Raw genomic sequence first — 12,122 nt, 5'->3', positions numbered from 1 at the left:
CAACCCTAAAAAATAATTTATGTTTATTTTCCACCCCATTGAAAATCGTCAAAATTTTAATTCGAGAATGGGGGGTCTTAACTATTTTTCCATAAAAATTGCGTGCCGTTACCATGTACATATACTTAGTTGTCTCCGAATTCATCTTTAATGTCAAATTCCACCAATTTGTCCAGATCTAGCAAATTTATTTAATTTAAAACATATTTCGAACAAATTAAACTTCTTGTAGCTGAGTATGTTTTTTATAGGGGTGTGTGAGCTGTATGCTATGAATCTTTCATCCTCTGTACGGCAGAAGAGTTCTGCAAGTCCAATAAAAAACTTTATAGAGTTACAAATTGACTATAGACTACTATTATATACGCATGGCTCCTCATCTGGTTCAAATGGTTCTCTAAGTTTTTTAAGCCCTCTCTTAAGCATACATATTTCTCCGGCTCCCGTAAATTGTGCATTCAAACCCTAATCGGGAATCCAGAGAAGTTTTAGAATAACGTCAGTAACAAGGTATACTTCTAGGCGCTTCATCGATCTTCACACTTTCCTTAGAGGACTTCGATAACCTTTTGCCGAGTTCATTAGACTTATATGTAGTTTTCATCTCAAAAAATTGCAAATATACTTAAAGCCTCCGTATTCGCTAGCATCGCTCATAAATTGCTCTATTGTATTAAGCGCTGGGAAAATTGTTTGTCCGCCCTGTTCGTGCAGGCCTGAGTGTACGAATGTGAGCCCATTTATTTATATTTGTTTGCGTGCGTGTGTGCGTGCGTGCATGGATTGGTGATATCATGCCTGGAGAAAAGTATTAAATGATAACGTATTTTAAAACGGCATCGACATTCTGCACTTCCTGCCGCCTTGTATTATGTTGCCACATAGTGTGGCATACTCATATTTAGTTTGCAACACAAAAAAGCACAAACCGAGCAAAAAATAACTGTAACTGTGACGGCATTATGTAGCCACATACAATTGCATATACAATGGATTGTATGCCATCACCCAGCGTGTCGTGGCGTTCAACGTGGCGGCTTGGCTGCATTTCGCTGCTCAACGAGCGAAAGATTGAAAATTTCAATTTAGTGTTGCTGCAACTTGCGCTCTTGTTCTTGTTATTGTTATTGCTATTGCTATTGTTATTGTTATTGTTGTTCAATGCCGTCTGCAAAGTGAATTCCAGAATTCAATTGAAATTTTTAGTCTCAACTTTAGTGCGCCGCTATGAGTGAGTGCGAGTGTGTGTGTGTATGTGTATGCAACATGGTGTGTGTTTGTGTGGCAAGCTGTGTGCATTTGCTGCTCTTTATTTCGCTAAAGTCGTATGGCAGCGACGCGCACTTAAATGTTTGCACTCGTACGTATGTAGGTGATGGTGGCTGCCACACGGCCGCACAGCCGCATAATTGCATGTGCGTGTGCGCCAGGCAGCGCGTCAGCCAGTCAGCTGGCCTACAACCGCAACCAGCCACCCAATTTTCGCCTTGGCCTGCTGTTGTTGTTATCGCCGTTGTGATTGTTGTAGTTGTTGTTGTTGTTGGTGCAGCTGTTACGCGATTTGCCATCGACAATTTAATGATGTGGCTATAGGCGATTTTCCTTTGTAATTTTGCCATTTAATTCTGATTTGTATTATAAAGGGCTTGTCGTCACTCCTATTCCACCGTTATCGTTAAATATATTTTGTGTGTGTAACTGTAAGGGCTATAGGTAAGAGTATGATTGGTTTTCTTACGCTGTCTTTTTGTTTGGTATTGGTTTTGTGACGCTCCTGCATTCAATTCAATTTAATTTGTAATTGTGCGATTATCACAATTGTGATTACAATATTGAAAATTGCAACTCAAAGGCAGCAAAAGTTACACGCCCATTTAATTTTGAGTGATGGAGGTGGAAATGTGCAGGACCATTTTGTAAGGAAAAGATTGGCTTATTATTGTAGTTGTGAACCGACAGCTAAATGCGACATGTCAGCGAAATTGCATTAAATTACGATTGGTTATCCTTGATGAAGATTATTTCGAAAGAACTTCGATTTTTGAACTTTCGCTTTGACTTGAACATTGGCAAAAACCACAAAAATTCAATGAATTCTTGAAAGAAATACTCGCTGGATGTACATAATATACTCGAAGTGCTTTATTCTTATTTTTTAATATAGCCCGAATCCTTCTAGCGACTCTCTTTGCGTTGATTGGACTTTGGTTTCCACATCAGGGCTATATATTTACCTATGTTTTATTCCCAGTTTCGACCACTTTGTGCAAACTGGAAATATTTCTGAAGCATTACTTTTGCGAAGATTACTTTGACTGAGGCATTTGATATTGCACTTCTTCTCGTCCTTCTGCATTGAGAATATTGAACCTCAGCTTATGAACACTCCAGCGAAAAAACTTTGACTTTTTATTCCAAAAAATATAATATAGTTTAAAATTTGATTAACATTGTTCTAAGAGAGCATTACTTAATTTGTATGAAAGAAGATAGTGCAATTTAATAAATTTTAAATTTCCGCTAGTATACATATACGAATTAAATATTAGCAGATTCTGGACACGATAACAAAAGTTCCGTTTTGGTTATCTTCATTGGCGTTTTATTGTAATGAGCTTTATGGATAAACCTTAACTATCTAGTCGTGATTTGCCAAAGAGATCCTGGATAAGATCTCAAAAATAATTCGAAACTCAGATGTTATTATTTTTGAATTAAGCTAAATTAATTATTATTTCTGGTGAAAACATTTTCCCCGAAGGCCATAATTGGTGATGTTAAGCGGCACCTTAAATTAAGCAAAAAATGGACTGTGTGTTGTTCTCTGAGCAACTAAATATTTCCTTTTAAATTTATTTAACAAATTTTGCCAATTCCAGGTCTGATCATCACTATTGAAGACCACTGAATACCACATTCAGACAGTAAACAATTCGAAGGGCGCTTAGATTATTTACATTGTGTTAAGCCAGATAGTTTTCTTATATTCTTCCATAAATCTAAAATATGGCTACTAATGAGTAATCCCTTGATGCATATGAATAAGCAATTGTGAAATAACCACTCACTGAAAATTGAGAATTAAAATTATATTTCTTGTTATGGCTCAATGAATGTCATCAAAGACGGGCTATGTTCGGGAACAATATGTTCGGGTGCAACCGAACATTTTATACTCTCGCAATTTATTGCTATATATTTATTAAGATAACACACAATTTGACCCATATATTCGGCATAAAGTCCAATAGAAAAACGAAAATTCCTCATAATATATAGTATATAGGCTGAGGTAATTCCTGAGCCGATTAAACTCATTTTCATCACTAACATACATTATATCTAAGATTATATGCTAATTTAATTTGGCTAAGATATTTCATACATTACTCGATTTATAAGCTATTAAGCCCATCGTATTTTTGAAAATACTATAATTAGCTATATGAGAGCTAGGGGAAGTTATGACCTGATTTTAACCATTTCTGATACAGAGACACACTATTAGAAGGAAAAGATTTCCTCTGAATTAAATTAAGATATTTGAGAGATTTACCGATATTTTCGGTGAAAATTTACCCTTAGGCACTGAGTTCTTCATATTCGATATCCGGGGCATTGAAAAGTTATAGTCCGATTTCGACAATTTTTTCACAAGTGATGCCACAGATCATATATAGTATTTGTGTAAAGTTTTATTTTGCTATCTTCATTAGTTCCTTATGTATATATTATAAAGTGAAGGAATAAGATGGGATTCAAAAATTAGTTATATGGGAAGTTGTCGTGGTTGGAACCAATTTCATCCATTTTCCACACGAGTCATCATTTCCATTTTGTAAAAAAAGTGCGGCTTCTTTCTGCTATTTCTTATGTGAAATTTAGTGTTTCTGACGTTTTTCGTTAGTGAGTTAACCCACTTTTAGTAATTTTTAACCTAATCTTTTTATGGGAGGTGGGCGTGGTTATTATCCGATTTATCTCATTTTTGGACTGTATTAAGAAGTGGCTAAAAGAAACGACTGCAGAAAGTTTGGTTTATATAGCTTTATTAGAGATATCGAGATATATACAAAAAACCTATTTGGGGGCGGGGCGACGCCCACTTTCCCAAAAAATTACATCCTAATATGGCCCTTACTAGGACGATCCTTTGTACCTTTTTTTTTCTTTTATAACTTTATTTATAACTTTATTTAGTTATGACAAGTTTCGTCAAGATATCTCAATTTTTACTCAAGTTATCCCTTGCATGGACGGACGGACGGACAGACAGACATTCGGATTTTGACCCGTATAGTCGCCTTGATCATTTTAATATATATAACCCTATATCTAACTCGTTTAGTTTTATGACTTACAAACAACCGTTATGTGAACAAAACTATAATACTCTCTTAGCAACATTTGTTGCGAGAGTATAATAACGGAGTTATGTGCTGTCTTCGAAGGTGCCAAAACAAAGAGTTCTCCAACTGCTGACATTATTCCGCCCGAATGAGTAGCTGAGACAAAATAATCCAAACAGGTTATTAAAGTTGAAGGTATTTCCTATACAATGACCTACGATTTTTATAATACTCAGTTTCAATGTGAAGTCAATCGGTGAAATTCTGATAACCCAGTCGTAATTTGCCAAAGAGACCCTAGATATGATCTCAAAAATAATTCGAAACTCAGACGGATATTGACCATTTCAGGAGCATGGAACGAGTAGTTCTAACAAGCGGTTACCAATTGACATAACCATAAAACTTGGAGCGAATGTTAGAGGTCTTGATTTGAAGTGAAGATAATATTTTTATGCTCTTTTCAAAATTTACTATTTACTGTTACTTTTCGCAAAATATATTATATACACATATATTTTAAATATATGTATATATGTAAGCATGAATATGTGTATGGATTTAGGTACTCACAAACATTTCATTTGAATACCAACCCTTTGTTTTACAACTTCACGCTTAACTAAACTTTTAACGACCATTACACGAGAAAAAAATAAACCATCATAACTCAAATACATTTTATTACAACTAATTCACTGCGTTACTTTGTAGCAAACAGGACTTTTGCATTATCACGCAGACGAATAATTTGCTTATGATGTAAATAAATATCTACATACTCGTGTATTAACACGATTTATGAGATTGTAAAAGTGTTGCGCCCGCCTACCCTCTAGCGCCTTGCTGCGACAAATGTCTTACGAAGGCAAAAACAAAATTTCTGCATTCTGAGACACAGACTACATGCAAGAAAAAAGTTCCTTAAGCCTTGCTGTTTGCTGCTAATAACTTTAGATGAAATGCAAAAGAATTCTTCTGAAAGCAAAATCTTGTTGCGCCGAACCAACGCTGCCGGCCGGCCGACACAACAAACAAACAAACGACTGACCAGCCGCTGCATTTATGCGCGATACATCGCTTAATTGCATTGTTGCACTGTTGCCTGTGTGTGTATGTGTGTGTGTGTTGCAAGTAGTTTCCTTTTTACGGCGGCCGTTGTGAAATCATTTCTAAATTTAGATTTTTTTAAGAATTCTAACAAACGTAAGATTGCTTCAGTGGCGCTTAATCACAATGTTAGCACGACGACTTTGCGAAGCACACACAGCAATAAACGAACACACACACACACATATACATATGTATAAGACAGTATAAGTAGCGTAGAGAGCGGGGAGTGCGGCACACGCTAGCTAACGGGATGTAGTAAAAATGTACAATGTCAGACATAACATCACATAGTCGAGGAGCTGCCAAAAAATTCCGCCAATCGACAGTGTTGTATGGTAAATGCCGATGCCGTTGAGTTGTTGTGGTACGAGTAAAAAAATAGTGAATCCGATGATAAGGAAGGCCAAGATACACACAACAACAACAGCAACAACAACAACCACAACACACATACGTAACTTAATACACGCCGGCATGCTTGTGAAGAAAAATTTCTAATTTCTGCTTCTTTGGCGGCTGTCGGACTTTTCTTTCTTTCTCCGTTTTATGGCCATCAAACGCTGTTTGCTGTTGTTGTTGTTGCTATTTGGGCGCTACTGGATTTTTATTTAACCTCGTCAATTTTCAAAGTGCAAAAAGAAGAACAGTGTGTGCATGTGTGTGTGTGAGCGACCAACAGCGGTATGGCAACAACAAGTGTAGTATAAAATCCTTTCACAGTCGCCACCTCAGACACCAAAGTATGTGGCAGCAACAAGACACAAACACAAACACACACACACACAAATAAAAGACAAAATACCACGAATACAAGAATTGTCGCCTTCGCTTTAGGCGTTAGTTGGACAAAAGTGGCGCGCACAGTGTGTCTTCCATAGTGTTTGTAATGGTGTTAGCGTTGGCCAACCGCTTAGAGCGGGAGAAGGCAAGTAAGAGTGTAGAGTAAGCGGTGAAGGGGCAACAAACACACTTACTTGCAAGTGCGGATGCTATTACAGTAAAACTTGGTTAACATTTGCCAGTTAGTAACAACTCTTAGACAACAGCACAATACAACAAAATACACAATACATACATACAATTGTAATATGTACTGATGTAAGGAGTGAAAAAAATGTACAACAGCCAAGGCGACAGCAGCAACGACAACATCGACAATTTCGGCGACACAATCTCACACTGTTTAGAAGCCATTCACACATACATATGTACATACATATGTACACTCGTAAAACCACATACACTCGCATGCTCATTTATTGAAGTAGTTAAGTGGTTAACATTTTTTGGCGAATTCAATTTGTCGTCACTCTTTGCAATGGCAGCACGACAATGCACACACACACACACACACACAAACATGTAGAGTTGCACATGCACAATTGCACATGCACAGATTTAACCCAATAAAAATTGCAGTTGATCCCAGAAAGATTGTGGAATTTGCACCATTTGAGTAGTGCAAAAAAAAAAATAAACACAAAAATCCAAATAGAGTTTTCGGAAGCTGAGTCATTTGCTCTTGCATCGTCATAATCCCTATTTTTCATACAGCTGATTTTAGAGAAATTATATGAGTTACCACATCCGCAGCCGTAGTCTAGGCTATTCTAGAAATATCACTTCGAGAATTTCAAAATTTTATATCTAACCTACAAGTCTTTGATCTCTGCGGAAGACTACTCTGCTCATATTAGAAGTATATTTCTCAAGGCGTTTCTGAATTGCAGCTATTCCAAGTCCTAACTTAGAGCAACTCCTCTTCCCTTTGTATTTGACATATTTTAGGTCGAACTGATAAATACTTAGCTGCATGACCCGAAAGGTCCACATCTATTATTGGCAAAACGCCGAATAAAGGTAGGCGAGATAGCCAGGCTTTACACAAGACTGCATTGGTCATATCTTGCATGATATATTTGGCATGATAATGCTGTCGATGCCATAGATCTTATGTTTGCACATTCTGGATATAGAACACAATCGCGAGACTACCTCACATCAGGATTCGAGACGAAGAACTTTCAACGGTGTGTGTGACCGTCGACGATTCATGGTTCTATTGGACAAACCATAGGTCAAGGATCAGTCGAAGCAAGGGACTTCACCCTGCGAACGTACTCCAAGGAAAGCGAAAACTCTCATATCAGCCGGAAAGGAGATGGTCAATACGATCATAGAACTCTACTTTGTCGAAGTAGGACCATCGGTGTTATTTGGCGAATATTAAATTGCTCTTTCATAATGACAATTTTTCTGTCGTCACGTCCAAATTTCAACGAATTGGGCGACGAACTCCTGTCCTATCTATAGTATGCTCAAAATTCATCAGCCAATTTGAAAAGTTCTAATAAAGAGCTAAGTCGTGAAGTAATGATTTCTAAGCTATGAGTTTTGGCAAATAAAATCAATTTTGGAATACTGCAACAAATCGCACGTAAATGGTGCTCAATTCATTCCAAACGCACCACTTCGTGCCCAGTTGCTCGCTCTCTGTGCCTGTTCGCCTACACATCAAAACACTAAACTAGCAGATTTTATGCACTCCATTGTGTCGCATGTTTGTTGCAGGACAAATGCAAAGCCATCATTGACACCAGCGTTGATGTCGTTGCATTGCTGCTACGGGCCATTTCTGCCACTTTCTTTTTTACTGCAGCTGCCATAGCTGTTTCTATCTACTTCTTCTTTTTCTCGCCACACTTGGTGACCGGACAGTCGCACACCATAAGCACTCGCAGTTTGTGGTGATTTCAGGAATTTCACAGATTTCATGGGGCATGTGTCATGGCGTATTACTCCGCATTACTCTTACTATTTGCATTCGGCATCGCGCCACACACTCACACACACATGTCCTCTCAGTTAGATTATGCAATGTCAGTATGTACATACATATACGTGGCATGCATAGATATAGATGTTTTCGAGCAGTCATTGGGGCACCTTGAACGAATGTATCACCTGATCGGCAGCAGCGCATGTGGTTAAAGTACTCAATTACGAGCAAGTATTTGCATTCACCTGGAGTTAGCTTTGTGTCAGCAGTGGCTAAACTACCGGAAAATGTGTCATTACAGTACGTGTCAAGCTTGTAAGCTTTTCTCTTTACATCATTAAATTGTCTTTCACTTTAAGACTTTGCTGATTGTGAAGATTGCATGCATCATAGTAGCTTTACGATGCCCTGACAATTTTTAAATAAATAGAAAACTGATCTTTTGCCTAACCTTTAAGGACTAGATATGGAATTTTAAAAATACTTAATTGACGCTTAGAGTGTTGCTAAAGATGAAAAAGAGAGAACATGATTTGGGAAATATGTTTAAAAAACTCACTTCAAACAAGTTAGGAAGGGCTAAGTTCGGGTGTAACCGAACATTTTATACTCTCGCAATTTATTTATTTAATTTTATTAATTTTTGGTATAAAGTCCATTGAAAGTTGCAAACCCTGATATTAGGTAAATGGGAGCTAGGGGAAGTTATGACCCGATTTCACTAATTTTTGACACAGAGACATCGTATTAGAAGAAAAATAATCCCTAAAAATGTTTCAAAATATCTGAGAGACTTGTGTACATATATTTTCGTCCCTAAAAACTTTGTAGAAGGGCGATGCCACACTATACAACATATCATTGGGATGCCAGAAAAATATTACGAATCGAATTTCATTGACATTGGTGGAGTAGTTTCTGAGATATGGTTTTTGACCCATAAGTGAGCGGAACCACGCCCATTTAAAATTTTGAAAACCATTTTGAGTGCAGCTCTTCTGTACCTTCTTTATAATGACATTTAAGTTTTCTGATGGTTTTTCTTGCTGAATTAAAGAATTTTTCAACATAACCTTTGTATGGGAGGTGGGCGTGGTTATAATCCGATTTTCTCCATTTTTGGACTGTATAAGATAGTACGTAAAAGAAAGGACTGCAGATAGTTTGGTTGACATAGCTTTAGTAAGTTACGAGATATGTACAAAAAAAAAAGGTGGCGGGCCACGTCCACTTCCACAAAAAAATTATATCCAAATATACCCTTCCATAGAGTTTTCTAGAGCTTTCATCTACTTCAGAACATAGAACTGACTAAATGGAGGTGGGCACATATGTAAGTATGACGGATTTCCGTTTTACATTGACTAATCTCAAAAAAAGAGAGTTAACATAACCACAGAATTAAAACCTTTTAATTTCAAAGCATTGAACTGGTTTTCCTCGATAATGTGGATGTATGAGTATTCGAATATCTGACAAATTACAGCTATGTTTGACGCGTATTTCTAGTATACATTTTACTACAATATATATTTGGTGTAATACTTCGAAAAGCCTAAAATTGGACAGGAATGACCGTTGACCTTTTATTTAATAGAATACAGAATATTTTTCATCCATACTCGAAATTTGTTAAAAAAATTTAAAATTGCACAAAGTTAATTCGAGAGCGACAACAAAACAGGGCTGCTTATTGCTTATTCATTTTTATTGGAGGGATAATCAAATTTTAAGTTTTGTCGATTACCTCTTATAGTTGGTGAGATCTGAGAACAAAACCACTGGACGCCAAATCTGGACTTAATAAATGACTACCGTATTCAGTCATTTATTTAAGTATTGTTTGACATTTATTAAGGTTTTGTTTCGGTCGTGTGCTCGCATATTATCCATCACGCAAAGAGCTTTCGCATACCCAAATATTCATGAACGGTATATTATTTTGATATCTTTGTCAGCTAGTCAATCGATCGATAACTTTACACATAGTCATTTGTAGACTTTTTTATATTTTTGTCCATAATAAGTGTTTCTAGACGTCGACTGCTTTCATCGTTTTCGACGTTGAGACACTCTGTACTGAATTTACGAATGGTTTCATACCTGGACCCCCAGAACATTTAATCAGTATGTAAGCAATTCATCCAGAATTCATTAGGCTAAATTGAGAGGTACTTAATACCCGCCGTACTAAGGTAATGCCCTTCCAATCGCTACCATAACTTAACGACCTCATGACCTTTATTGTTCTGGCATAAAATTTATCGGTCTGGGCTTTCCATGATTGGAGATCCGTAGCATCATTTCTGAATATTTTATCTATTGCTCCTTAAAAAATCTAAACATTTTCCTATTTTTAGAAAAAATTGCTTTCAAAATTATTAGTAACACTCCATAGGAACTGCTAAAACATGTTCAGCTATTTTGAAGACACTGCACATAAATTACTGTATTTAAAAAATAATAATCTCAGCTTAGCTGCACCCCACCACCACCTTAGCTACTGAGTTCTTACCTCCAATTTTCAATGAAAACTATCTTTTTGTTGTTGTTGTTGTTCTTGTTAGTTTTCCACGAGCAGGAAGCCAATGCACAAATGCCAAGAAAGTTATTCATTTGATTTTCACGTATTCGCTATTCGCTGTGTGTCTGTAATTATGTAAGCAAACTGTGAGCAATACTTACAAGTGAAGCCACTATCCTTTCAGGACACACCACACACACATCCACACAGATAGACAGACAGTTGTGTGTGCGGTGTAGTAAGTGTTTTTGCTTTCGTACGTTAATTACGCATTTGTTTCTATTACGTAAGTCAATGCGATGCCAAGCGGTGGGTGGGTGAGAGAGAGAGCAAGGTGCGAACGTCTTGAAAAGCGTGCTGCCATCTCTGTACGTGTTGTTGAGAAGTGACTTGCTGCGCTGCGAGTGTGTATGTGTGTGTGTGGGTATTTGTTCGCAAATAACGGCAGTTTATTTAACGGTATGTGGGTGCAAGCGCTTGTATGTAGGTATGAATGAGTGGGCGAAAGTATATATGTATATGTGACTGAGTGTAAGTATGTATGTGTGCGCGTGAGTGAGTGAATGTGTGTGCGCGCACGCTGTTGTATGGGCGGCAATCACTTGTTGCCATAATTTTCGTTAATCTGGCGTAATGAGTTGTACGCCATTTTTGCCAAATTGTTTGGTGAGTGCCTGATAACAATGTTTGCACTAATTTGGTATTTTAATGGTACTCCACTGACACTTGATGCGCTTTTAATTGCGCCAAACGCTTAAGAGTCAGTCCGTCCGCACACACTCACCACTCGATGATGGCGTGGCTTGGCGTGGCGTAGTGTTGTTGGCTGATTTTACATTCGTATTGTTGTTGTTATTATAGCTAACTAACATTGCATGCAACGGCATTGATGGTTGATGGTGGTGTCGACAAGACTAAACTTGCCACACTAAGCAGGCGACGGCTCCACTATCCACTCCCCCGGTTGAGTGGGTGGTTTGGTGTTCACGCCACCTTACACTTCTTCTCCCAGCTCTTGCTCTCTCCGTGTGGGCGATTGAGTTAGCTATCACTGTTGGTGTTGTTGTTGCTGTTATTGTAGTCGAGGTTTGCTTGCTTGCGGCGGCAATGTAGTGTGTGTGCGCGCAGTGTTGGCCGCCATTCGGTTTTGGTTTTTATTGCATTCGTCGAGTTACGGTGAAATACCTCCTCCGCTGCTTCGGTGCGATGACAAAATGATTTGTTGCTACTATTACGTGTAGTGAGTGTGTGTGTTTGTAATGCCCCTGCTTATTCACTGCGCTGTCTTCGCCGCACTTCGCGCTGGCAACCAAGTGAAGTGGCCGCACGCCACTGAGTGGATTCGAAAATTCATGGG

At 37.9% G+C, this 12,122-nt stretch overlaps 1 protein-coding gene across 1 annotated transcript in view; it reads left to right on the top strand.

Annotated features, from left to right (window-relative positions):
* LOC105219012 (uncharacterized) overlaps nt 1–12,122 on the top strand; it is a 57,745-nt gene that overhangs the window by 32,699 nt on the left and 12,924 nt on the right. The window lies entirely within an intron of this gene.

The sequence above is a fragment of the Zeugodacus cucurbitae genome, chromosome 2, assembly GCF_028554725.1.
Source record: "Zeugodacus cucurbitae isolate PBARC_wt_2022May chromosome 2, idZeuCucr1.2, whole genome shotgun sequence".
In the NCBI taxonomy this organism is placed as follows: Eukaryota; Metazoa; Arthropoda; class Insecta; order Diptera; family Tephritidae; genus Zeugodacus; species Zeugodacus cucurbitae.
This window is presented reverse-complemented; position numbering and strand designations above follow the sequence as displayed.